Source organism: Pelodiscus sinensis, chromosome 2 (assembly GCF_049634645.1).
Source record: "Pelodiscus sinensis isolate JC-2024 chromosome 2, ASM4963464v1, whole genome shotgun sequence".
NCBI classification, from domain to species: domain Eukaryota; kingdom Metazoa; phylum Chordata; order Testudines; family Trionychidae; genus Pelodiscus; species Pelodiscus sinensis.
The window spans coordinates 34,634,213-34,660,068 of record NC_134712.1 but is presented as its reverse complement, the minus strand read 5'-3'; the positions used below and the strand labels follow the sequence as shown (position 1 = coordinate 34,660,068).

At 41.1% G+C, this 25,856-nt stretch overlaps 1 long non-coding RNA gene across 2 annotated transcripts in view; it reads right to left on the bottom strand.

The window, feature by feature from the left end:
* Positions 1-25,856, bottom strand: part of LOC142826973 (uncharacterized) — a 51,721-nt gene that overhangs the window by 3,912 nt on the left and 21,953 nt on the right. For both annotated transcript variants that reach the window (XR_012901281.1, XR_012901282.1), the window contains exon 3: positions 7,355-7,432. This is a non-coding gene — a long non-coding RNA (uncharacterized LOC142826973). The remainder of the gene's footprint in view (positions 1-7,354; positions 7,433-25,856) is intronic.

The window sequence follows — 25,856 nt, the reverse complement described above, 5'->3', positions numbered from 1 at the left end:
GCTCGGGGCTGGGAGTATGGCCACTGTGCAGGCTGCCAGATGCCTAGGGCTGGCTGCCAGATGCCTAAGGCTGGCTGGACAGTGGGGACCACACTGCTTGGCAGCCTGAGCACTGGGGCAGGAGACTGGGTGCACTGTGGCCACACTGCTGAGAATGCCGGCAGCAACCAAAGCCCTGCCCCCAGCTGGCCAGTCTCTTACTGGTGCTCTGCACCAGAATTCACTAGCTTACTTTCACCTTGCATCAAATGGCCAGTTTGGGAATCACTTGACAGCAATGGAGCTACAAGGATTTATACTAGATTTGGATCTGCCTCTATCTTATTTTCCACTACAAATACCCGCACAAAACACAAATCTACCAACCATCACTATCTATGACATTTGAATAAAGTATCTACCATTAGTGTAGGGCTCAAAACTCTTTGAAAGTCTGAGGGTTTGAGAGGAGAGAATCTCTTAAGGTTGCATTATGATCCTGATCCTGCACCATTGAAATCAATAAGAGCAAGTCTTGGGGCCTTGTGAAATGCTGACTGATTTATAAGAGCTGTATAAATATCTCCCCATGCTCTGTACTAAATTCCTAGAACAATCCCTCACTTTACAAAATACCATAATTAAGCATCAAAAATCCCAAGAATCTTTCCAAAGGAAAGATCACTCCAAAAATAAGGTATTTAAGGTTCTGAAATGATATGATAAATGTAACAAAATTTCAAAACATCTAGACCTCCTAGCTAGTAAAAGGAAAACCTATCTGAAAATGTCCCTTTCTTCAAGTAAAAAGGTATACCAATCCATTACGAAGGTACATTATTTTGTTTACAGGTTGGATGCAGAACTAGACTTGTCTGTGGTAGCAGAGAAAGTTCCCTTTAGGTGAGAGAACTTTCACATTCCAGTTAATTAAATTCTACTTTCCAAATTAGATAGTTTTAAATATATTTTGAGGGGAAAGCACAGCTATTTCTCCTACTACAAAGCATGAGGAAAAGGTCAAATTTCGGAATGTCAATTTCCATCTCTCTTTTAGATGTTCAATTTCTCTCTAGCATGTGCCATATTTCTGGACCTTATTATTCAAAGAAAATTTTTTTTCAGGTAAACAGAATTTTCCTTTTCTTCATCCTGCTAAGGTCTACAGATCTGTTGGTATATTCACAGTAGTGTGCCTCCAGCACAGGAAGCAGGATCATCCTTGAAATATGGACACCCAAAATGACGTACAGTTTTCACCTCTAAAATCTGGGACTCTCAGGTCTGGCAACATCTGTGATCCAGAAGGACCACAGATGTTGCTGGACCAGAAAGCCCCAGCTGGCCAGGTTCAGAGGCTGGGCTGGTGGTAGGGAGCACAGTCTTGGCAGTAGCAGGGCCGGTGTGGTGGGGAATGAAGCCCTATCCAGCTGGAGGCAGCAGGGCCAGTGAGGGCTTGAAGCACCGTCCTAGCCAGGCCAGCATAGCTGGGTGCGCAGCTCCACCCGGGCCAGAAGCAGCATGTCCAGCACCCAGGAGTGCAGCCCAGACTGGAGCCCAAGAGTGCGGTCTGGGCCAATGGCAAAAGCATGATCTCAGCTTGGCTGGAGAGTATGGACCCACCTCGGGCAGGAAGCACAGCCCAAACAGGGCTGGGGGCAGTGGGCCTGTGGTAGAGAATAGGGCTGGGGGCAGTGGGCCTGCTGGTCCAGAAAACTCTGTTGTTTGGGACCGCTCAGGTCATATATATATATATATATATATTCCTCCTTCCCTTGGATTGCAAGATATGAAGAAGTGTTTTTTCCCCAACTGGATGACCAATAGGTGGAATTTGGCGAATTTATGTACTGATGCCCATGAGGCCACACTGGAGATCTTTAGTGGAGTAGCCATGTCTACTCTTTCCTGAGACTGTCAGTGTTCCTAAGGACTGGACTGTGATGTATAACGGAAGGAAGAATGTTTGAATTTGCTTTAGGAATGACTTTTCCAACTGTTGTGAGGACTGCTTGTCTGACTTTAAAGTACAATACTTTCCCCTCAGAGTACATTTAACACAATCTGTCATTTGGAAAGTAAAATTTAATCCATCAGGATGTGAAAGTTATCTCAACTGGAGAGAACTTTGTGGGGGCATGACATTTGTCTGCTACCACTAACAAGTGATCTCAGAGAAAACTGCTATCTTCAAATCTTCTTCTGATTGGAGAGAAATGCTATAATGAATACAAAATGCTACCTCCACAGGTTGTACTCTAAGATCTTGCCGGGCTCCCTCAAGGAAGCTTTTAATGATGGGTTTGTATAAAACTTCCTTTTCTGGAACATGTTCATAACATTATACTCTGATGTTGCATTAGAACCATAACATAGCTGGCGTCACAGAGATTTGGTGGGATAATACGCATGACTGGAGTATTGATATAGAAGGGTACAGTCTGCTCTGAAGGACAGGCAGGAAAAAGGCAGGAACTGTTGCCTTATATATTAAAAAATACAAAATTTGATTGAGGTTGAGATAGAAACAGGAGACAATCTCTGGGTAAGGTTAAAGGAGGTAAAAAACAATGGTGATGTCATGGTAGGGGTCTAGCTCAGACCACATAACCAGGAAGAAGAGATGGATGAGACTTTAAAACTACTAACAAAATCATCCAAAACACAGGACTTGGGGTGATGGGAGACTTCAACTATGCAGACATCTGTTGGGAAAATAACACAGCAAGGCACAGATTATACAACAAGTTCTTAAAATGTATTGGAGATATGTTTATTTCATCAGGTGGAGAAAACTACTAGGGAAGGCTGTTCTAAATTTGATTTTGACAAATAGGGAAAACTGATTGAGAATTTCAACATGGAAAACAGGTTGGGTGAATATGATCATGAAATGATAGCATTCATGATTTTATGGAATGGTAGGAAGAAGAACACCAAAATAAAGACAGTGGATTTCAAGGAGGCCAACTTTAGCAAACTCAAGTAGTTGGTAGGTAAGATCCCATGGAAGCAAGCCTAAAGGGAAAAACAGTTCAAGAGAGTTGGCATTTTTTCAAAGAGATGTTAAAGGCACAAGAGCAAACTATCCCACTGCACAGGAAAGTATAGCAAGAAACTACCCTGACATAACCAGGAAATCTTCAGTGATCTAAAAATCAGAAGAGTGGTAGACCTAGTATATCTCAACTTTAGTAAAGCTTTTGATACCGTCTCACATAACTTTCTAATAAACAAGCAAATGAAATACAACCTAAATGGAACTACTCTAAAAGGTTGGTGCATAACTGGTTGGATAAAGAGTTATCAATGGCATAGTGTCATGCTGAAAAGGCATAACAAGTGGAGTCCTGCAGGTATCAGGTCTGTGTCTGTTCAATATCTTCATCCATGATTTAGATAATGGCAGAGAGAGTACTCTTATAAAATTAGACAACAATACTATAATACTCAGCTGAGACAGGCTGCAAAAATTCTAGAGGATGGGATTACAATTCAAAATGATCTGGATAAACTGGAGAAATTGTCTGAGGTAAATAGGATGAAATTCAATAAGGACAAATACAACCTATTACACCTAACATGCAACAATCAGTTTCACACCTACAAAATGGGAAATGACTGCCTAGCAATGAGTATTGCAGAAATGATCTAGGGGTCATCATGCACCACAAGTTAAATAGGAGTCAGTGTGACACTGTTGCAGAAAACAGAAGCAAACATTCTGGGATGTATTAACAAAACTGTCATAACCAAGACATGAGAAGTAATTCTTCCGCTCTACTCCATACTGATTAGGCCTCAGCTGGAGTACTGTGTCCAGTTCTGGGCACCACATTTCAGGAAAGATGTAGAGAAATTGGAGAAATTCCAGAGAAGAGCAACAAAAATTATTAAAGGTCCAGAAAACATGACTGAGAGGGGGTATGATAACTATTTTCATGTACATAAAAGGTTTTTACAAGGGGGAGGGGGAAATTGTTCTTCTTAACCTGAGGATAGGAGAAGAAGCAATGGGCTTAAATTACAGCAAGCGAAGTTTAAGTTGGACAATATGAAACATTTCCTGTCAGGGTGGCTAAGCACTGGAATAAATCACCTAGGGATATTGTGGAATCTCCATCATTGGAGATGTTAAAGAGCAGGTTAGACAAACACCTGTCAGAGATGGTCTAGGTAAATTTATTCCTGCTATTAGTGCAGGGGTCTGGACTAGAGAACCTCTTAAGGTTCCTTCCAGTCCTGTGATTCTGTGATTTTTGCTTAGACTTTCTTGGAAGGACACTTTAAGGCCCTCCTGGAAGAATTGTTGCACTTGTTTGGCATGCACCAGACAATAGAAGTTTAGTGACTAGAAAGTTTGTTTTGATTTTGTTTTAAGTGTAACCTTTTGTTGCCAATATGTTTATTCACGGACTCTTAAATCCTGAATCTTTGGTAACAACCTTGTTTTTCCTATAAATGCACCTCAGCACTGTGATATTAATCCAGGTGCTGATCCTGAGCTGAATTATACAAGCTGCAGGGTACATTGTTCCCTAGATGGAAATCAGAGCTGGTATTTCTGTGACTATTCAATGGATAATGAGTTGGACTCTACAGGAGAATGCCTCAAAGAGACTCGGGGACTGGGGCACAGCCATTATTAACCTATAAGGCAAAAGGAAGGCTGGCATAGCCTAGAGGAGATGCTTCGGTTGCTAACAAGCTGATGCCCCCCCTCAGTCTGAGAATGGTCACAAAGGTAGCAGGGAGGTTTTGGAAGGAAACAGTAAGTGCTCTGTTTGAGCCAAATGGAGCTTTAGGTGACAAACATCCACAAGGAAATGGCAGAAAGAGAGGCTGAAATTGTAGTATGGCCCAGTTGCTATTCTTGCTAGAGCACATGCTGCACAGTCAGCCCACTGCCCATGAGGGACTGTGCCTAGATGCCTCCATTTATTCCAATTAATGGGAGGCATTGATCAGCATTCATGTTGCATCCCCTGTCAGTATCCAGGCCAGGTCGGGGAAACTAATGCCCTAACCAGTAGCCCAAATTTAACACTGAATCCTGAGGCATGCTGCAAATTCACTAAGAAGATTCCAATTAATACAGAAAAACAGGCGATTCATGTGAACAGTTTCCTTTTCATCTTCCCTAGTATGCACCCTAGGGCAAGCCATGGAAGCATGAAGAAGCAGGGAGAAGTGAAAATAATTGGGAAAGTGAGCAGTTCTTTTGAACAGCATTCCTAAGAGCTACTACAAAGAGTGCTCGAGTGAAGTTCCTTCCTAAAAATCGACATATTGTCTACAAGCTTTAGTTAAGGTAGCAAGATTTTTTTATGAAGTCAGAAGTAAATTCTGTAGTGAATGGCCTCTCTTGCTTCCAAATGAAATCTTCCAACTTTTGGTACACACACACTTGTTACAAATATTTTTAGTGCCACATTTTATTCTCAAATTTAGTTTGGAAATCACAGCTGACCAATTATGATAGCAAATTATTAAATTGAAGATAGGTTATACTACAGTGGATATGCAAAGTAATGGAAATACATATTGGATACTATTGCAACAGGGCACCAGAATCCAAGATCCTACCTATTTGTTAGCAAAAAGCAGAAGTCTTTTTTCTCAGAGCAGGGGGGGTACTATTAGCTCCAACCCAGGTGTATAAAAGGGTTTGGATGTCTCTTTTGCGGAAAAAACAGTTCTGCAGAAATAAACCCTATGAACAACAATGCTCAGAAGAAGACTTAGGCTCATGTTTCTGGGTTTACTGTTATTTAAGATAGTGATAAAGGTAAACCCCAGCATAGGGAATAGCTTGGACCAGATCAAATGTATGTGTACCTGGCTTGATCTATACTCATAAATTGTATCACTATAGCTACATCAGCCAGGGGTGTGAAAAAAACCACACATCCTGACCAACAATAGCTATGTTGACCAAACCTCTAGTGTGAACACTTCTCCCATCAGCATGGGTACTACAGCTCCCCCAGAGGAAGTAGTTATATCAAATGGAGACACCTTACCATTGACATAGTGTTGTTCACACCAGGAGTTAAGTGGGCACTGCTCAGGTCTGTGGATTTTTCCAGACCCAGAAAAACATAATTATACACGGACATAAGGGTGTAGTGTAGACCAGTAATCATACCCAATATTAATAGCTAAATCTAATGAACTACTTCATGTCCACTAGCATGCCACCAGTTCCTGGAAAATTTGCACAGGTAATTCACATTAATGAGTTATGCATATAAATACCATGCATAACAATGAGAGAGCTAAACTACAAGCACTGCAAAAAATCGCAACAGCTGCCAAAAGTGACTGCTTATGCTGAAATTTAAACTTAACCCAAATATATTTTATGGTAAAATTGTGTTTATATACTATACAAATTAAAACATTTTGTTTCTGGGACAATGACAAGGTAACAAAACTATAGTTATGTAGTATGGCCAAGCAAAAAAAATATATATACATTCATTCTATGGCCCTCAGTAATATTCTGTAATCATTAGTAAATCACACTGAAATTGCCATAGTGTGAAAATTAAAAAAACAGACAAAAAAAGCAGGTATTTCTTACAGACATGCAAGAGAAGTCAAAAGGAGTTAGCTTGAATGAATCTAAAATAAAAATGACTAAGGAGCTTGGAATTTTGCACTGAATTTATAATTCATGGAAAAACATTTCAAAGAAATGAACATTCTTTATTCTGTATACGGCAACATTCTTTTTTAAACAAGATGCTTCTGACGTCATGCAATTATTTATGATGATAATTATGCTCCTGCCTTAACTGGGCATCTAGTTTTGATTATGCTAATATTCTAATTATACAGTAATGGAATTGTAAAAGGCTAAATCTTAAGAAAAACTACAAAGGTGGGGGCAGATTCCAAAACATTTTTTTAATATAAACTTTTTTTTTTAGGTGTGAAGAGCAAAAAATGTTTATTTTGATTAAGAAAATTTATTGCCTATTTTCAGGAAGCAGCCAGCTACTTTCAAGGATCATTTCAAAATCTCTCATCTTTTTTTATAAGTCCCTGGAAACCAAATAAAAATTCTCCCTAAGTGGCACCTCTGCAGGAAGATTACCTTAGAATGGGAATTAAAAATAAGAAAGTTATCAAGCTGCTTGGGGGAAGGGCTGGCTCTCTTCCCTCCCCAATCAGCAACATAACTATGGATTGATAGTCAATTGGTCCCTTTCCCAGTGCTCTGAAAACGAAGACAATCCGTAGCCACTAAAAATAAAAAAATCATAAAACAGCACTAAGCAGCAATCTATTTTATATTGTAAACAATTAGTTTTCTTTCCCCAGTTTACTTATTAAAAGCAATGTCTTACAGATTATAAAAGTCACTCACAGATCCAGCTGGAGACCCTGAATCCTTCCAAGAAATCAGATGGTATCTTGTCACAAGAAGTAGTGCAGCAATAGCCAGCTTGCAAATGAGATCAGTCAAAAGTGAATATTTAACTTTACAATGGGTAAATTAATGAGACATTCATAAACATGTTTCAAATACCATGCAGTTCTTTTGCAAACATGAAACAACAAGATATCAAAGGATGAAGAATTTACTGCTAATTTCTAGCATATAAACCACACATAGAATGGGTTTTCACATTGTCCAGGCATTGTTTTAAAATGGCTACTAGGCCATCCATTTAAAATCTATGCACAGAAGGATATTCATATTTTGGTCCAAATTTTGATGATATATTAATTCGTCCAAGAGACATGTAACGAGCCACCCAAAATGCCAATAGGCCATTAAACAGAGGATCCAAGTGAAATAGAAAACATAAAGACGACCACTGTGTTTTTCACAAATGTCCTGCTCTCTAATTCACTTGAAGCACACATGGAACCTTGAATTTTTGACACTTGTCTCAGAGAAAACTGGCTTGATGACCATTAGCTTCCCATTTGCCGTTAACTTTCTCCCAAATAACTACTGGGCCAGCCCAACAGATACTACAGAACAGATCTGGAGGCAAAGCATGAACCTGTGGCTCAAGAAGGCCCATGGGGCCAGGTTTATAAAAGACGATTCTAGGCACTTAAAGATGCAGAGAGGCACCCCTGGGGATTTCCAAAAGCTCCTAGACACCTAACTCCCAGGCACTTGAATGATTTGAAAATCTCATCAGTGCCTCCCTGCATCTTAAGGTTCTTAAATACCTTTAAAAGTTAGTTCCAAGGCCTCTAGGAAAAAGTTTAATTGTATGTAATTTTTGTTTGGCCCAAGTCTACTGAATCACCCATAACTGGACCACTGAGGACATAGGGCACCAGACTTCCTGCTTCTTTTGAAATTTAGTTTTGCCTGAGAAATGGATAGCCCCAGGCCTGAAGTCATGGGAGAAGAAAATTTAAATCTGGAGAAAGCCAACAGAGTTCAGGCTGATTCATATTGGATGAAAATATATTGTTATTAGCAGCTATTAGCCCATAATAAGAAGCACCCTCAATTTATCACCCTCTTTATAATGCGTGAAACCATTCATTTAATGTTTACATGGAATATATGGCATTGCTGTTTTAAGCAGAAGAATGGGCAATTTGCAGTTAATAAGAACAAGCTTTGAACCTTAGCCCCGGTACTGAATATTTTTGAAAGATCCAATTGTCTTGGATAGAAACCTAAATAAAAGGACAGGATAAGAGAAAAGCAAAGTGAAGCAGGAAAGGAAGACAGATAACAGCATCAGCAAACCCAATTCTGATTTTTATTTACATGGGTACTTTACCGCTGGAACTACATTGATTTCTACAGAGCTCCCTACTTATGGAATTGAGCCCAGTCAGTTGACTTCAGAAAAATTAGCCAGAATGACGACTTGTACCCAGGTGATTTGAAAGGACTGTGCAAAGTCAGGGATGAGTTATTGGGGAAAGGAAAGAAGGATATAATTGGATGCAGAAAAGGAGCAGAACAAACTTCAGAGATCCAACTGGATTTGGATGAATAACCAAACTTTAGGGGAGATTTTCCAAAGCTTTATGGGTTAGTTATTAAACAAGTCTTCTCAGTATAGTTGAAAAGTACTTGTATCTAAATTCAGAGTTACATAGCTACTTCTAAATATGGCTATGGCAATACTATGTTTTAGCAACCACACAGCACCTACTGTTCTCGCATTCGGAAGTTCAGACTATTTACCTAACCAACTCTTCCGTGAGGATTAAAAAGGTGTATTACTGTATCACCTAGCTCTGAGCTACACTAGGACTTTATTTTGAAATTACCTTCTACCCAAGGTCGAATTTCTAAACGGAGCATCCACTCTGCCAAGCCCATTATTTTGAAATAACGGGCCACAAAATTCAAAATCTGTGCTCCTGCTTTTCATCGGGAATAGTGCTAATTCCAAAATAATTATTTTGAAATAACAGCAGTGTGGATGCTCCAGTGCTGCTTTTTCAAAATAATTATTCCCCAGAGTACTTCAAACTAATTACTCCCCAGTGCTTCCTGGAGCTCTAAGTCAAGGTAGCTTGTCCACGTTAATGGAGCCTGCCTTGGGCTAATTTCGAGGCTTCCCTTTAGTGTGGGCATGCTGCTTCAATTTTGTTAAAGCAGGAGTTAAGACAATGTAATAATTTCAAAATACTTTCGTAGCATAGACATGGCCCTAGAGACCCCACTAAGGAATCAAAACCCCAATATACTGTAAAAGCATGTAGTAAAACTGCCCTATCCAAAACTTTTACAGTCTTAGTTAGTGACAAGATACAATGAACAGGTGCAGAGAAAAGGATGAAGCAACAGTAATAGAAGCATATTTGCTGTGTGTACCTGCCTAGCCATTTCCTAGAAGTATAAATGGAACTGCCAAAGGTCAAGGAAAATCCAATGGATTCCTAGTCTATGCCTTTACCATTTGTCCACCAATACCTGTAGAGTGTAAACAATTCATTTTTGTAACACAAGCTTCTTGTGTGATAATTCGGTTAATCTGAGTGGTGCTGAATTGGGAGAAAGGAAAAATTAACAACAAAAATATCATTTAAGATCTCACAGAAAACCAAAGACACTTAACACTTTTTTATTTGAAAGTATTTTAAGTAGTTGCATGCAGAAAGGGCAACAAAGTCAGCGGTCTCCAGCTAATCAAGAGTTATGGTCTCAGATGGTCTCTCCCACCACACAATATTAATTTACCTTCTTCCTTCCCCTCTTAAAACTAGAAATTCATCCACTGCTTCCCCATTACTCAATCAGTTGCTTGGGTTTAATTTTACACTGAAAAATTCAAGCAAGAGCGAGAAGCTTCTGACTCTGCTTTCTAATTGAAACTGAACAGCTGATCCAGAGGAAAGAAGTGGTAAGGAGGAAGAGGGGGTGTCTGCTGGTAGAGATCAAGGCTGGAGGTGTTAAAAAGTACTAATAATTGCTTATAAAAAAAACCTTATATTTATTTTTCACTGTGCCTAGAGACTTTTAATTTTCATGGCTATTTTTTTCTGAGCCTGATCTGAAGCTTGTGTGATGATTTATAGCTCAAAGCATGCAACACTAAACTGTTCATGTTCTCTGAGAGCCCAGCGCAGGGCTTTTTCACACTGTACATATTTTCTGGCAAATTGGCTCAGTATACCCACCATCAGTACAGCTCCCCAGTAGTCTAAAAAGAGAAAACAAAGATAACTGCTTGGGCTATTTTTCAAATTAAGTACATTGGACCTGAAATTAAATTTTCATTGCTGCTGTTCTGATTATTCTCTGAGGTGCTGTCCACCAAGAGAACAAGGATGAAGAGAATAGCAACGGTGAGTGAGAAAATCAGCCATATGCATTATTCAGTGACACCTAGGATAGCACTAGCATCCTATCCCTGCCTCCTCTTCCTCCCCCACTAAACTATTAAAAGACTAAGACAAGCTGTTGTAGAGATAGCAAGTGCTAAAGAGCTTGTAGTCTTAAAAGGTTGGGGGAAAGTGAGAGCAGTCGCTCTGGCTCAGGATCTGAGCCTGTTATGAAAGAGGATTACTATTAATAGTGTGAATTTACAACTCCCTCACTGTTTGAGAAACTATTGCAGGCAATAATCCCTCAACGAACCAGAAGGAATAAGTGCAAGAGTTGGCCAATGGAAAGTTGGTTGGTGGTGCCTCTGGGTACTTAGGTGTATGGAGTATTTCAGGCTAATCTGATCTGATTCATTGACTTTTGTGCCAAAATAGCAGGTGGTCTTACCATAGGCCCAAACATTCTTTCCTTCAGTTCTGCCTGCATTTGTGCACAGTTCCAACCTCATGTACATGGGTAGCAGCATTGCATGGAAATATTCCAGCCCAATTCAGGAGTAATATAAATGGTAGGGTAATTTAAACCATTGGTTCCCAACCACTGGTCCATGGGCTGTGAACCCCTAGCTGCTGGGCTATAGCACTCTGCCAAGCCACCCCTCCAGCTTCTAATGAGCTGAGTGACCCTGCGTCTCTAGATCCCAACTATTAACAGCCTGGGGAGGAAGTCTCGAGCCACCAGAAATGTATGCCCTCCCTATCACCTGTGCCACAGACACCGCCGGTCCCGTGCATGTGTCAGGGGATGGGCTCTCGCCTGGTCTGGGGTGGGGTCTCTTCCCGGCCATGAAATAGCACTTTGCTGCATGGCAGGTGGGCTGCACAGAGCCTGGCATAGTAGCCTCAGAACAGCCACAACCCGGGCACCAGCCTTCAGCTGGGAGACAGTGCAGGGCTAAGTGACAGGGCTAGTGCTGGGGAGCTCTGGCTGTGGAGCTAATATTGGGGACTGGGAGTGTGTGTAACCACCACTGGGCAGATTTGAACCTGGGACACTAGGCATGTGGGTTACACCGGTATTGGGGGAAGGCTTGGAGGGGGGGAGGTTGGGTGCAGTGGGGCTGCAACAGATTCAGTCCTGTCAGCAGCACCCCTTAGTGGCTACAAGAGGGCTCACAACAATGACCTTGCCCACTCAGGGTGAGGTAAATCAAATGGGCGGTAGAGGTCCAGGATTCCCCCCTTCCCCAGGGTTCTTCCATGCCGCCACAGGCTAGCCTCCTGTTGCAGGATCTAGCCTTGGTTCCTTGAAAAGGTCCAGCTCCCACTTGGAGCTGGCCCAGGTGCTGATGCTGCCAGCCAGCCCAGAGCTCTGGCCAGGTCAAGCTCCAGGAAGGAACTAACTGACTTTCACTCAGCAGCTCCTTATATACCAGGCTGCCAAACCCTGATTGGCTGCAGGGCCGGCTGCCCTTCTTCCCTGCTTGGAGGCCCTCTCCACTGTCCCCGCTGCTGGCCAGTGTGCTGAATGGCCTCTAGTGGAAGATGGGCTCTGTCTGCCCCATCACAGGGTCTCTGGAAACAGGAGGCTGGCACTGGTGGGGGTCTGGTGGTGGGGAGGCTCTAAGGGGTGGGGAGCTAGCACTGGGAGGCTCTGACGGAGGGAGGCTAGCATGGGGAGGTTTGGTGCAGGGGACTCTGGGGTCAGTGGCCGGCGCTGGGAGGGGGGGTAGTGGAGAAGGAGGGGCTCTAGGGGTTAGGGATGGCACTGGAGAATCTGAAGGCCGGGGCTTTTGGTGGACGGATAACATTTATTTGAATATTTGCATATTCCTTATGCAAATATGCAAAATTACCAGTCTTCCAAAAGTTTGTGATTGGGTTTGCCGGTCCCTGGTATCAAAAGGGTTGGGAACCACTGATTTAAGCCATAAACCCAGCCTGCTCTCAGCTGTACCAGTATGAGAGAAAGAGTGCAAAACCAAGCCCCTGAAATTATTCAGCTGTTACCCCAAGAAGATATTGAACAAACATTCTTCTTTCCTATGGCTTTTCCCAGAAAATATGTAAGTTCAAAAATGCTACTGTGCTTTGGGTCCTTACCCTAACCCCCATTTTTCTTTCACTATAGCCTATATGTAGAGATATCTGGTGCTATATTAAAAATGTATTCACTTAAAAAAACAGCTTTGTGTTAAAGGCAATTTTTACATTGGCATATATTGAGTTCTCTTAGTCTGATACATATATGAGCCTCAAACATAAATGGGGACAAACAAAAACAGAATGGCTACATCTAGACTGGCATGATTTTACATTGGCACAGACGCTTTTCCACAAAAGCACTTTTTCCGGAAAAGCGTCCATGCCAATCTAGACGCGCTTTTGCGCAAAAAAGCCCCAATCGCCATTTTTGCAATCGGGGATTTTTTGCACAAAACAAATCTGAGCTGTCTACACTGGCCCTTTTGCGCAAAAGGACTTTTGCCCAAACGGGAGCAACATAGCATTTCCACAAGAAGCACTGATTTCAGACAGTAGGAAGTCAATGTTCTTGCGGAAATTCAAGTGGCCAGTATAGACAGCTGGCAAGTTTTTCCAGTCTAGACGCAGTCAACTTGCCAGTCTAGACCCAGCCAATAGGAATATATGTAATATAGACATCAGTACAGTCACACTAGCCTAAGTGCCTGTTTACTTTGCAAGATGCCAAAAAAAATCTAGGTTCAAATTGTATTGCCTGCAAACTAGGAAAAATTAAAACAATATATCTATTTTTTTTTAAACATATCAGTAAGGAAATTGAATGTCCTCAGTGCCAGGGTGAAACATTTGAAGATTTGTTTTGTGACAAATTTTACATTGTAGCAGAACATGTATTGACCAGAGCACCAAGAAAGACTAGTTTTTGTAAGAGTCATAGCAAACAAAACCAGTATACATGTATGCCAGTATGTATTAATATTCTAGGCCAAACCATGTATTCTGTCTCATCTTTTAAAGAAACCTTTCTTTACATATCCTTGTTATATGTTTAGACTAAAACATCCAGAATGAAATGCCTCTAAACAGTCATTGAATTTGAATTGAAGGAATGGTTTCATATCATACCAGCCAAGCCAACAGTTAAATTATCTATACTTTTGTTCGTTCTATTATTTTTATATTGTCCAAAAGTTATTCTTCTATACTCGTGACAGAAAGTGATACTTAGATCTCATCAAAACATCAACATTAATTGTAGCATAATATATCTAATAGCAAAATACAAAAATCAAGGGCCTTTGTAGTCTTTTTTCTTTAAGCTTTCTTTTCATCCTGTTTTTCTTTTTCTTTGATCTACTTTTAAGGGCTATAATGCTTTCAAGATTATTTCTGAAGCTATACAGATGTGCTTCTTGCTGTACAAATCACATAAGTAATTGTCCTGACTCAGAAAAACTAACAGTCTTGGGCTCAGTCTACACAAGGAATTGTACAGATTTAACTAAAATCAATTTTTAAATTTTAATTAGGATCTTGTGTTTACATTCCTCCTAGCCCTTGTGCTGGAGTAATCCCTTCCATACCCTTAGATTTAAGAGACACCGAAATAAGATGACTATTTTTAAAGAAAAAAATTATTTGGAATAGGGGTTTTCAGTCTCACTCTACGAGAAAGCAGCTTTGGGAGCTCCTGTTTCATACAGCTGCTGGGGCTGAGGTTCTAATCTGTATATGACTTCCATAGAGACTCTCCCCTTAGTCTTTGGAACCATTGGCAGTGTTAGGAAATCTTCAGCCAATGTACCTTTGTGTTATCCATGGTGGAGCCCCATTTCCAACAGATAGCCCCAGAATATTTCTATGTGGACCATATGGCTCCATGAAATAAACTGAGTCAACCAAGGAAACCCCATCCTCAATTCACACAGTAGATGTCCCTCAACATTAGAGTTTATGATTCATCTTTTGGGAAGGGAATCAATTTGAGCCATGTCATGCAGGGATTACATGAGTACTAACAGCAGGAAATACTTTTAAGAAATATGATGAAGGCTCCATTATTCCAGGAAAACTTGCAGATTTATGGCCAAATCCTATTCCCTTCATTCCCCAAAGCAGCAACAGAATTTCTAAGGTTGTACTTTATAGGTAGGGGCAGAATGCAGAGAACCCACACAAGGGAGAAGTGTATCCCCTGTAGGTAATGGGACTCTAATCCACAGGACTCCATCACTACTAAGCACTTTGAGGACAGAGCAGGGACAAACCCTCAAAAGAGGTCCAAATGTACGTAGCTCCTCACCCCTCAACATAACTGGACTGAAAGGAATCCATACTGCCCGGCCCCAGAACTCTGACACTAAGCTCATATATTCAAATTGTGAGCAGAGGTCACAATTTGGCCCCAACATCAATGCATTAAGACCATGACACAAACTTAAATATCAAATGAGTATAGCAACCACACATTATTTTTAGGTGCTTTAGTGATATGGAAAAGCAATTGTAGTTGTTCATAGTAAATATTATGCACTTCTAGATCTTTGTGTCATGGACCTCAAAGCACTTAGGATTAATTAATTAATATGTCTAACAGCCCTCCAGTGCTATGAAGATTCCCTAAAACCTAGTTTTTGTGTAGATCACATGAGAAAGCCATAAGATTAAAGAGTTTTGCACTCTAGTTGGCACAATCTGTAGTGCCTACAATATGTCTCATGCACTGGAAGACACGTTATCCTCTCTCAATCTCCAGAGTAAGATTTTACTCACTAGATTGATTAATTCTCTGATGTAGAAATACCTCTGGGAACAATTAGCATGGTCAGGAAACTGCAAGGTGAACCTCACTGAATTTCACTTGGATTGTGCTGTTGGGGGAGGAGCGTGGGTACAGTCCAGAGGAAAGGCCTCTCCAATCTGTTAAACTGGGATCTGCAAAGAAGGGAAATTCCAGTCCTGTTGTGGGAAGGCCTTTCCCTCACACTGCTCCTCTGGCTTTCCTTTCCTCCCAAAGCCATATCACTGACCTAGTGTTTCCCTTCCCCACATCAGAAGGAGAGCACAAGCACAGAGGCAGAGGGAGTCAGTACCACAAGGAGAAACACCTTCCCCTCCATCCTCCCAAATCCACATGTGCTCAGCCAGACACTACAAATCTAAGTCCATTCATAGAAACCAAGCAGATGATATGACCCTTGAACTGATAAACAGTATAAACCAGTTTTAGATCTGAACAAGGCACAGTAGCAGGTCTGATACAAGTAACAGAAAGACAAACGTCTTTAAGTCACCTGCTTTAAAATAAAATACACAATTATATCCTCCTCATATTTTTTGCATCTAAACACACATTGTAAAAGATGGAGGAAAGCAAGTTTACTTTAGGAAACATACAAGTACAGTTATGTGATTATTTATATTTTTGACAGAATATACAAAAATGCTGTTGTAATTTTTTGAATAATGAATGCCTAAATCACCATTTGGGTATTCAAGCATGCAAAATTGGCCTTTATGTGCTGCTATTTCCAGTCTAGCCATGAGCTAGACAAACAGGACATGGTGGTACATGTAACCTTCAGGGATTAGCAACATTCCTTGCTTACAAGATTAAGTAAGCAGGAAGCCTTAAATCACTGACATGGCAGGAACAACCAGGCTATGCAATGAATGCGAGGTTACTTTTATATACTGTAATTTAATTATATCTGTGAAGAACCAAACCCAGTTTGCCTTCTTCTCATACATAGTTCCCTCAGGTCAATAGCTGTCAGGTCCATATCTTCATTTTGACCTGAATCCTATTCCAGAAACTTTTTAAAGAAAAACTCTTTAAAAAAAATTCTGAAAAAAGTAGATTCCAAAAATGTTGTGAAACAAAGTATACAGGCAGTCCCCGAGTTACGTGGATCCGACTTATGTCGGATCCGCACTTATGAACCGGGCTTTTCTCGCCCCGGAGGATGCTGGCGGCGGGACCGCCCAGACGCGCCAAGGTCCTGCCGCCCTCGTCCTCTGGGGCGAGAAAAGCTGCTCCGCGTCTCCTTGGACTGCTGGGGGGGGGGGCAGCAGACCAGGGAGACGCAGAGCAAAGTCACGGAGGACCCGGGCGGCGGGACCGCAGTGCGTCTCGGTCCCGCCGCCCGCGTCTCCATGGTCTGCTGGGGGGGGGGGGACACAGCTAGTGCACCCCCCCCAGCAGACCAGGCTTTTCTCAGGACTCCTGGGGCAGAGCAGCTGGGGCGCTGCCGGTTGGTCCCGCAGCGCCGCTCTATGGCGCTACTGGACCAAACCGGCAGCACCCCAGCTGCTCTGCCCCAGGTGTCCCCAAGTCAGCCACTGCTGAAACTAACCAGTGGCTGACTACAGGAAGCCCGAGGCAGAGTTGCTCTGCCCCGGGCTTCCTGGAATCAGCCGCTGATCAGTTTCAGCAGCAGCTGACTTGGGGACATCTGGGGTAGAGCACCTGGGGTGCTGCCGGGTTGGTCCTCGCAGCGCTGAGGTGCGGCGCTGCGGAGACCTACCCAGCAGCGCCCCAGCTGCTCTGTCCCAGGCGTCCAGATTCAGCTGCTGTTGAAACTGATCAGCAGCTGATTCCAGGAAGCCCGGGGTAGAGCAACTCTGCATCGGGCTTCCTGTAGTCTGCCGCTGGTCAGTTTCAGCAACGGCTGAATCTGGATACCAGTTCCGACTTAAGTACAAATGCGACTTAAGTACAAACCTACAGTCCCTATCTTGTACGTAACCCAGGGACTGCCTGTACTGCACACACATAACAGCTGCCTGACACGACATTCCGAAAGTTTTAATTACATTTGGATGTGGTAAGCTGATCTTTCCTAAAACACCACAACATGTAATAAGATATACAGAAACACAAAATTTAATTACAAGAATAAAAAGCACTACAACTCCAACTGATGTTTATCTGATCTTATACTGAGACAACTGATAGTAGTCCCTTCCATACTGCTTTCATGAAATTCATATCTGGGCATCTCGATAAATGAACTTGGTATGTAGAGAAAACTTTTAGACATTCTTTAATGCCAAACGGTGACAGTTGTCTTTACTGGAATGTTGTATTAGAGAAACTGTCATAACAAATCTTTGGTATAGTGCTGAGAGAATCATATTTCTGTGATCATTTCTGGAATGATACTGAATTCTGTGAAATGCAGTACTTTTCAAATGCATTCCTATCAAGCAGGCCTCACAATTTATTGTGGGAAAAAAGTCAAAGTGATAGTGAAGAGTCCTCTGCGGAAGTACAGAGGATATGGGGTTGTCATAGGGCTAGCCGATTCTTTATGCAAATATGCTTGTGAATATGAATATGCATAATCAGAAAATGTTTTATGCAAAATGCATCTTGTAAGGTATCATTAGAAACATTATAATCTGCTGGATGTGTATACTCTATTTGTGTGCATGCAATATTCCTGCATTTGAAGTTAGAAATATGAAATATTAACCAGTGTTACAGATGTAGACATGCTAAGTGAGCGCCATTAAAGATATTTCAGAAACTTGATGGCTCATTAGTAAGAACAATGATCTGTAAATAGTTTATTTTTCCTGTGAACCAACCTAAAGGAGGGGCTCAAGGTCCCCACTAAGACATGTGTTTAGGTCACCTGATTCTGGGGCCCATCTTGGACTCTATATATTTCCACTGAAAGTGAGAAAAGTTTAAACCGAACACAAAAGATTCCTGCTTTGGGCAAAATCTCTATAAAGGTGAAAAGCCAAACAATAGGGGCAGCTGCCAGGCCTCAGGGCACTCCTGCTTATCACCCAAGATGGCTTCTAAAAGTGAACAGGGGGAAGGATCAAGCCCAGACTGGGAGGCTTTCCAGTCTGTAAAAGATGCTGACTGGAAATACAGTTGGGGTGAGGTAGGGCATGTAACAAGTTTCCCAGTGATTAGGCTTAGCTGGCATGTTTTGTTTTATTTTGCTTAGTAACTTACTTTGTTCAGTGTGTTCTTACATATCTCCACTTAAATCCTACTTTTTATATTTAATAAAATCACTTTTGTTTAATAATAAATGCAGTGTAAATAATTGTTACCTGGAGGGGGGCAAGCAGCTGTGCATCTCTTTTACACATAAGAAAGAGGATGGACAATACAAGACTGCTCTGTATAAAACTTTGTGCCATGTATGACGGAGTTATCTGGCATTCAGGTGCCACTGGGGCTGTGCACCTGTGTGCTGTGGCAAGTCCTTTAAACTGAGCCTTCCCAGAACTGAGCTGATCTGCCCTCACTCCAAGGGCTGCAGAGGGAAGTGAGCTCACAACTGTTTGCTGCTGGAGAAGCACTCGTACCTCCGGCTGCACATCCCTCTCCTTTTCCTGTGCCTGTCTCCTCTCCGATCTATCCCTGGCCATGCTTTCTGCAAGTGCCATCCTCCAGTCTCTGTGCTTAGTATCCAAACCAGCAGAGAATGGATGATTTCTTAGAACATGTCATTCCATGTCCCCCTCTTCCTTCTCCTCATCTGACTGCGCCACTTCTCTGGTGTGACTGGAGAGACACTCAAAGCCACATTTCCTGCTACAAAAAGATACAACACAGAGGTGTTATTGCAAGAGTATTCACAAGATCAATGGAAATTTGGTATACTAAATTCACTCCCCTTGATGCATACAAGTTGCAAGCACTTCAGTCTCACTTCTAGGAATTCATAGAGCAAAGTGAAAGTCCCAGCCTTGATAGGTACAGCCTGTAGGATTGGTTGTTTCAATACCTCTTCTAACATAAGCCAAAAAAAGTAACAGTCCCTGTGCAGAACTGGCTGTATTGCCCAGATTCAGAAACAGGTCCTGGCTAGCTTCATTGCTGCATCCCCCCTCCCCCGATCACCTGTCCTCCATATTCCTCCTCTTCCACCTCCTATTCCTCATTCTCATATTCCCCCAAAGAGCTCCTTGGATATTAAGGAGTGGAGGGGCCACCACTCAGACTATGTCTACACTGAAAAGTCAAAAAAAGATACACAAATTGTGGTTCCAAATTTTGGAAAAACTCCTCTTTCAGAACATCCCTTATTCCTCTCACCGAGAGGAATACAGGGATACTGAAAGAACACGTCTGCTTTTTCGGAAACTGTCCTTACCCCCGGAAAAGCTCTGCAGTCTAGACATAGCCTGAGAATGGTTTGCAGTTCTTTGTAAGAGCATCAAGTCTGCAACTCTAAGGCCCCATGCCGCCCCACCTCTTCCCACCCATTCCTCCAAGCATGTTTGCCCCCTCCCTTGCAGCACCCCATGGAACAGCTGATCAACAACAGGTGGGAGGCACTGAGGTGAGAGGAAGGAGCTGATGGGGGGCTATCGGAGGCTACTCAGCCCCCTCAAATTTTTTTCACACCTAGACCTGAAAGCCTCTTCTGTGTATTTCTGTCTCCCTTAGCTCCTCCAATTCAACCACTCTGGCCTCAAGAACCCAAACGGTATCTCAGGGCCACAAGTTGATTGCATCACATGCACGTATTTGCCATCATGAGACAGGCAATTATAGATGCACCATTCCGTGCAATAGACTGGATAGTCCCCACTCTGCTGCTGGACTTCTGCCTTCATTATTTTTTCTCTTGAAGAGAGTTTTGTTGGAGGTGTTATTGGTCTAAGTTTAGAGTACCTTTGTTAGGTGTATGGGGGAATTGCTTCTTTCCCCCCCCCTTTCCTCCCACCCTTGTGTTTCTTTTCTATGGTGTTTTTTCCTGGCACTCTTCCAGTACTTAGATTATACTCTCTCAGCTTCTTCCTCACAGCTGCACTGGGAATTTGGGAGGCAAAATTCCTCTTATCTTGGTAGCTCATACTGTATGTGCTCTCAGTCTGTCACAGGGTCTGCTCAGGAGTGGGACTGGGAAGGCATGCCTCTCACCCTTCCCCCCTTCCTCAAACTCCCCTCTTCACTAAGTTCTCTGGTTGTTTAGGAGCTGGTTTTTTACAGACCTGTTCTGAGTTAGCCCCTCCCCTTTTAATGCACACTGCTGTGCCTGTCCTCCTTTGAGCATAAATTAGGGATGAACTATTACAAGTCTATAAAAACATGCATACGGTAATACAAAACTAAAGAAAATTCTTAGCTAAAAATCTGCACATTACCCTATTTGTAAATACTAATAATTCTGCTTTATGTACTGCAAAAAGAAACAATTATTCAAAATTTTCCATATACCTGTTTTGTTTTCTTAAACTGAGATATAGAACAAAAATGTACTTAGATTGCTACATTTTTCTTAGTTATCCTGTTACTTTTAGTCTACACTTAGCTAAGCTACGTATATCTCATGATCTTTCTTTGTAAATCAGTTCCTTTCAACCTCTTACATTGTTTTATTGCCATTCACTGAGCTCCCTTCAACTTGCAAGTATATTTCTGATAAAGTGATGCTCAGAACTGAACAGAGTATTTGAGATGCAGCTACATCTATAGAATACAGAAAATGACTCACTTCCTTGCTCCATGATCTAGGGCCTTTTTGTATAAAAGGCATTTATATAACAAGTTGCCAATTTTCATAGTTCTAAATCATAACTCTCATAACATTGGTGGATTTCTTACTGCTGGAGTCATGTAAAAGACTCTTAGCTTTCATTTATAAAAAAAAAAATTAAAAAATTAAGTTTCTAGCCCTTGTGGTAAATACAGAAATCCAAAATGTACTTTTTAAAACCTCATGATTTTTAAACCATTATCATGATTTTCAGAGACGTACTCATGATTTTTTTTAAAATGGTTGGGATGGCAGTATTAACCTCTCTTTAATTTGCTGTCCATAATTACCTGGATGTGTCATTAATTCTTCCCAGACCTATCCTTTCTATTGATTGCCTGGTTTTGGATTATTTTGTCCAAGAAGCATTAACTCACATTTTTCCAATCTGAATCCCATTTTCTAATCTCTCTAGATTCCTTTGTGTTTTTTCCTCAATGGTATTCACAATTCCTCCAGATTGAGTATCGTGAGTGAATTTAAATATTATTCTTTATACCTGATCACTCATGAAAAGTTCAAAAAATGTATCCTAAAATCAGTTTAATAGAATTGTAGCACTGGAAGGAATCCCCTGTACAAGGTAGGACTAAGTATTCTAGACCAAACCTGCCAGGTGTTTGTCTAACCTGCTCTTCAAAATCTCCAATGATTATGCTTCCACAGCCTTCCTAGACATTTTAATCCAATGCTTAACCACCCTGACAGCAAGAATGTTTTTCCTAGAGTACAACCTAAACCACTCTTGCTGCAATTTAAATCCATTGTTTCTAGTCCTAGCCTCAGAAGTTAACAGGAACAGTTTTTCTCTCTTCTTGTAACAACCTTGTATGTACTTGAAATTTATCTTCAAGTCTTCTCTTCTCCCTGCTAAGCAAACCCAGTTTTTTCAATCTTCCCTCATAAGTCATGTTTTCTAGACGGTTAATCCTTTTTGTTGCTCTTCTCTGGACTTTCTCCAATTGGTTCACATCTTTCCTAAAAAGTGACCCCAGAACTGGACACAATACTGCACACCGATTGGCTGTGTCTAGACTGGCTACTTTTTCCAGAAAAGCACTGATGATCTCATGTAAGATTGTCAGTGCTTTTGCGGAAATACTATGCTGCTCCCGTTCGGGCAAAAGTCTTTTTCTGAAAAACTTTTGCGCAAAAGGGCCAGTGTAGACAGCAGAGATTTGTTTTCCGCAAAAAAGCCCCAATCGCGAAAATGGCGATCGGGGCTTTTTTGCGGAAAAGCACGTCTAGATTGGCCATGGACGCTTTTCCACAAAAAGTGCTTTTGCGGAAAAGCGTCCTGCCAATCTAGACGCGCTTTTCTGAAAATTCCTTTAACAGAAAAGTTTTCCGTTAAAAGCATTTCCGGAAAATCATGCCAATGTAGATGTAGCCATTAGGTTTCAACTAGAGTAGAACAAAGATTTACTTCTCATGTCTTGCTGATAACACTCCAGCTAATACATCCCACAATGAGGTTTACTCTTTTATTCAACAGTGCTACACTGTTGACTCACATTTAGCTTGTGGTCAACTATGTTACCCAGATCTCTTTTTGCAGTAATTCTTCGAAGGCAGACATTTCTATGTATGTGTGTAACTGATTGTTCTCTTCTAAATAGGCTACTTTGCAATGGTTCATTTTGAATTTCAGCCTATTTACTTCAGACTGTATTAGAAAGAAAACCTGAACCATGGTGTGTTGACAATAAACCTGGCCAAGAGCCTTTGCTACTGATCCAAGTCTGTGGTCCTTTTGGGCAGTTTTATTGGAGCCTGCTGTTCAGGCTATCTGGCCAGAGCCAGTGCAGCATTCAGAGAGAACACCCACGCACACATAGCAAAATGATAGTTCCCTAGTTTGTTTATTAGAGGGTCATGTATAGTGTTCCCTCTAAGTTATGGGGCAGCACAGGTTCACAGGTGATTAGTCAGCCCTGCCTACTCAGAGGCTCAGGGCTCCATGCATGGAGCTGACTGTCTGGGCAGGGCTGATTAATCTCCCGTGAAGCTGTGCTGCAGGGCAGCTTAGAGGAAACACTGACCATGTGAAACTATCAAAAGCCTTACTAAAGTCAAGATACACCACATATACCACTTCCTCCCCATCCACAAGGCTTGTTACCCTATCAAATAAAGCTACTAATTTGGTTTCACATGATTTGTTCTTGACAAATCCATGCTGATGATTACTTATATTACTTTCTAGTTGTTCACAAACTGAATGCTTAATTATTTGCTCCATTATTTTTCCAGGTTCAAAAGTTAAGCTGACTGTTCTATAATTCCCCAGGTTACATTATTTTCCCTTTTATAGCTTTGCACTATATTTATCCTTTTAGTGATATCCCAGATGGCATCCCCTTCAATTGCCTACATTTTCGTTATTCTCTTTTGTTTATGGTTTACAGTCAGTTTTCATTCCATGTGGCAATTCACATTTACTAAACAGCATGTAAAGGGTTTTACCTGTCTTTAAGCAAGGTTTTGAAAAATTGTATTAAACCAATATGTTGTGAAAATAACTGTTTGGTGGGGAACAGTTAAATTTAATCACTTTTTACTATTCAAGTTGCTATTCTGCATCTAACTGGCCAGTATATCTGATCTGAGGATGGGGAAACTGCTTACCTGCCTTGTTAATGCTACAAAACAAAGACAAAACAAAAACACTCTGGATGATTTGCCCATCTGTCCCACTAATTTGCTAGATTTCTTCTTTGGCACTACGCAATCATGCACAGCTCATAAAGAGACACAAGAGACACAAATGACTTTGTTTACAAGGAAACCGAGCAAAGGATAACTGACAATGACTGATAACCCATAGCAATAAAAACATAGCTCCATAAATATAAATTTCAACCAATATTAGTTTAAAGATACCCACACACCTAATTGCTAGAACCATATTTTTCAGGCTTCTCTGAGATTGGCACTCCATCCTCAGATTTGATCCCAGGCAGACCAAAGAGGTTTCAGAATCAGAGCTTTACACGGTAGCCATTGGATAAGTCACGTTAAAATCATACAGTTCCTCTGTGGTTGTGTGCATGGCTACATTTCACAAACAGAATTCCTATTCTATTGATATTTTTAATGTACATGCACTGGCAAGGAGGTTTTGTTTGTTTTCAGTTGAAAAGAGGGGTTAAGAAAAGGAAAAGGAGGGGCACTCAATCATTGGATAGGCATTTTTCAGGCTTGGTCATGCATAAAGCCCATCAATAACTTTAGCTCTGTGCATATGAGGATTTTTTTATTTCTGAAAGGGCAAAATATATTTATTCTTGCTTCACTACCAGCAATGCTCCTGAGATGCTCCAACTCTGCATTTTTAATAACTAAGGCTAAGACCTAATATTAATGAGCCTGTAACTAGGTTTATGGAGCATGCAGGTCTTAAAAAAAATTACTCCATGCTTTGAACTGAGAAGTCCACATGGATATCTCTGAAGCTTAAAGAACTTCAGATTTGTTTGAAAATTTTACCTGAGGTTTCCTTCTCAAACAGAAGTTGCTCGGTGAAAAAGAAGCCATTACCGCGTCAAAAAGTTGCCTATGGGCTTCGTCTTCCTTTAACTATCAGTTCAAACCCATGACCACTTTTTTTAAAAAAGAAGTGCGGGAACTCACTTGGGGATAGTTTAGTGATAGTACTAACACTATCAGGAGAACATAAAAAAAAATGAGCAAATAGTGTTCCAGAACAATTCAAGCCCTAATATTGGAAACCGTCCTTATTTTCAAGATCTGAGTCTGAAAAAATAAATCACTTATTAAACAATAGCAGGAAACTTGGAAATGGAAGACTTCTTTGTTCAGTCTTCACCAAGAAGTTTGATGATGAAGGGATGCTTAAAATAGTGAATGCTAGTAGAAATGGCATAGGTTTACAAGTTAAAATAAAAAAAGAACAAGTTAAAAATTACTTAGAAAAGTTAGATCTGGACAAACTGGAGAAATGGTCTGAGGTAAATAGGATGAAGTTTAAAAAGGACAAATGCTAAGTACTCCACTTAGGAAGGAACAATCAGTTTCACACATACAGAATGGGAAGTGACTACAACCTCCCTAGGCAACTTATTCCAATGTTTAACCATCCTAACAGTTAGGAAGTTTTTCCTAATGTCCAACCTAAACCTCCCTTGCTGCAGTTTGATGAAACAATTTACTGGGCAGAGCAGGGAGAGGAGTCAAGATTCCTGAATCAAAGCAAAAAACACAACACTTCCCACACTTGCTCATCACTTCCAAGTCAATTAAAAATAGATGAATAAATAGCTAAATCTAGTCACACAGAGTTCAGAGAGAATGAATACAATTCATTGGACAAACATACATTTCAAATTTTGAAATAACCTAGCCTTAGCTAGACTCTCTCGTGACAAAGATTAATATAGGAATGGGAAATTTGTGTTTTAAGATGTTTTATTTTTTAGTACTACGCTCGTATTACCTTTGTAAAGTTCTAAACAGTTTTCCAAAAAGCTAACCACACTTGTTTTTTTAATAGGGCTACTGAAAAGTAAAACATTACTGACATTTGAACACTAAAACTTGGCATATTCTTAATGAGCTGTGCTTTTGCTAGTTTTAAGCCCTCTTTCAAGA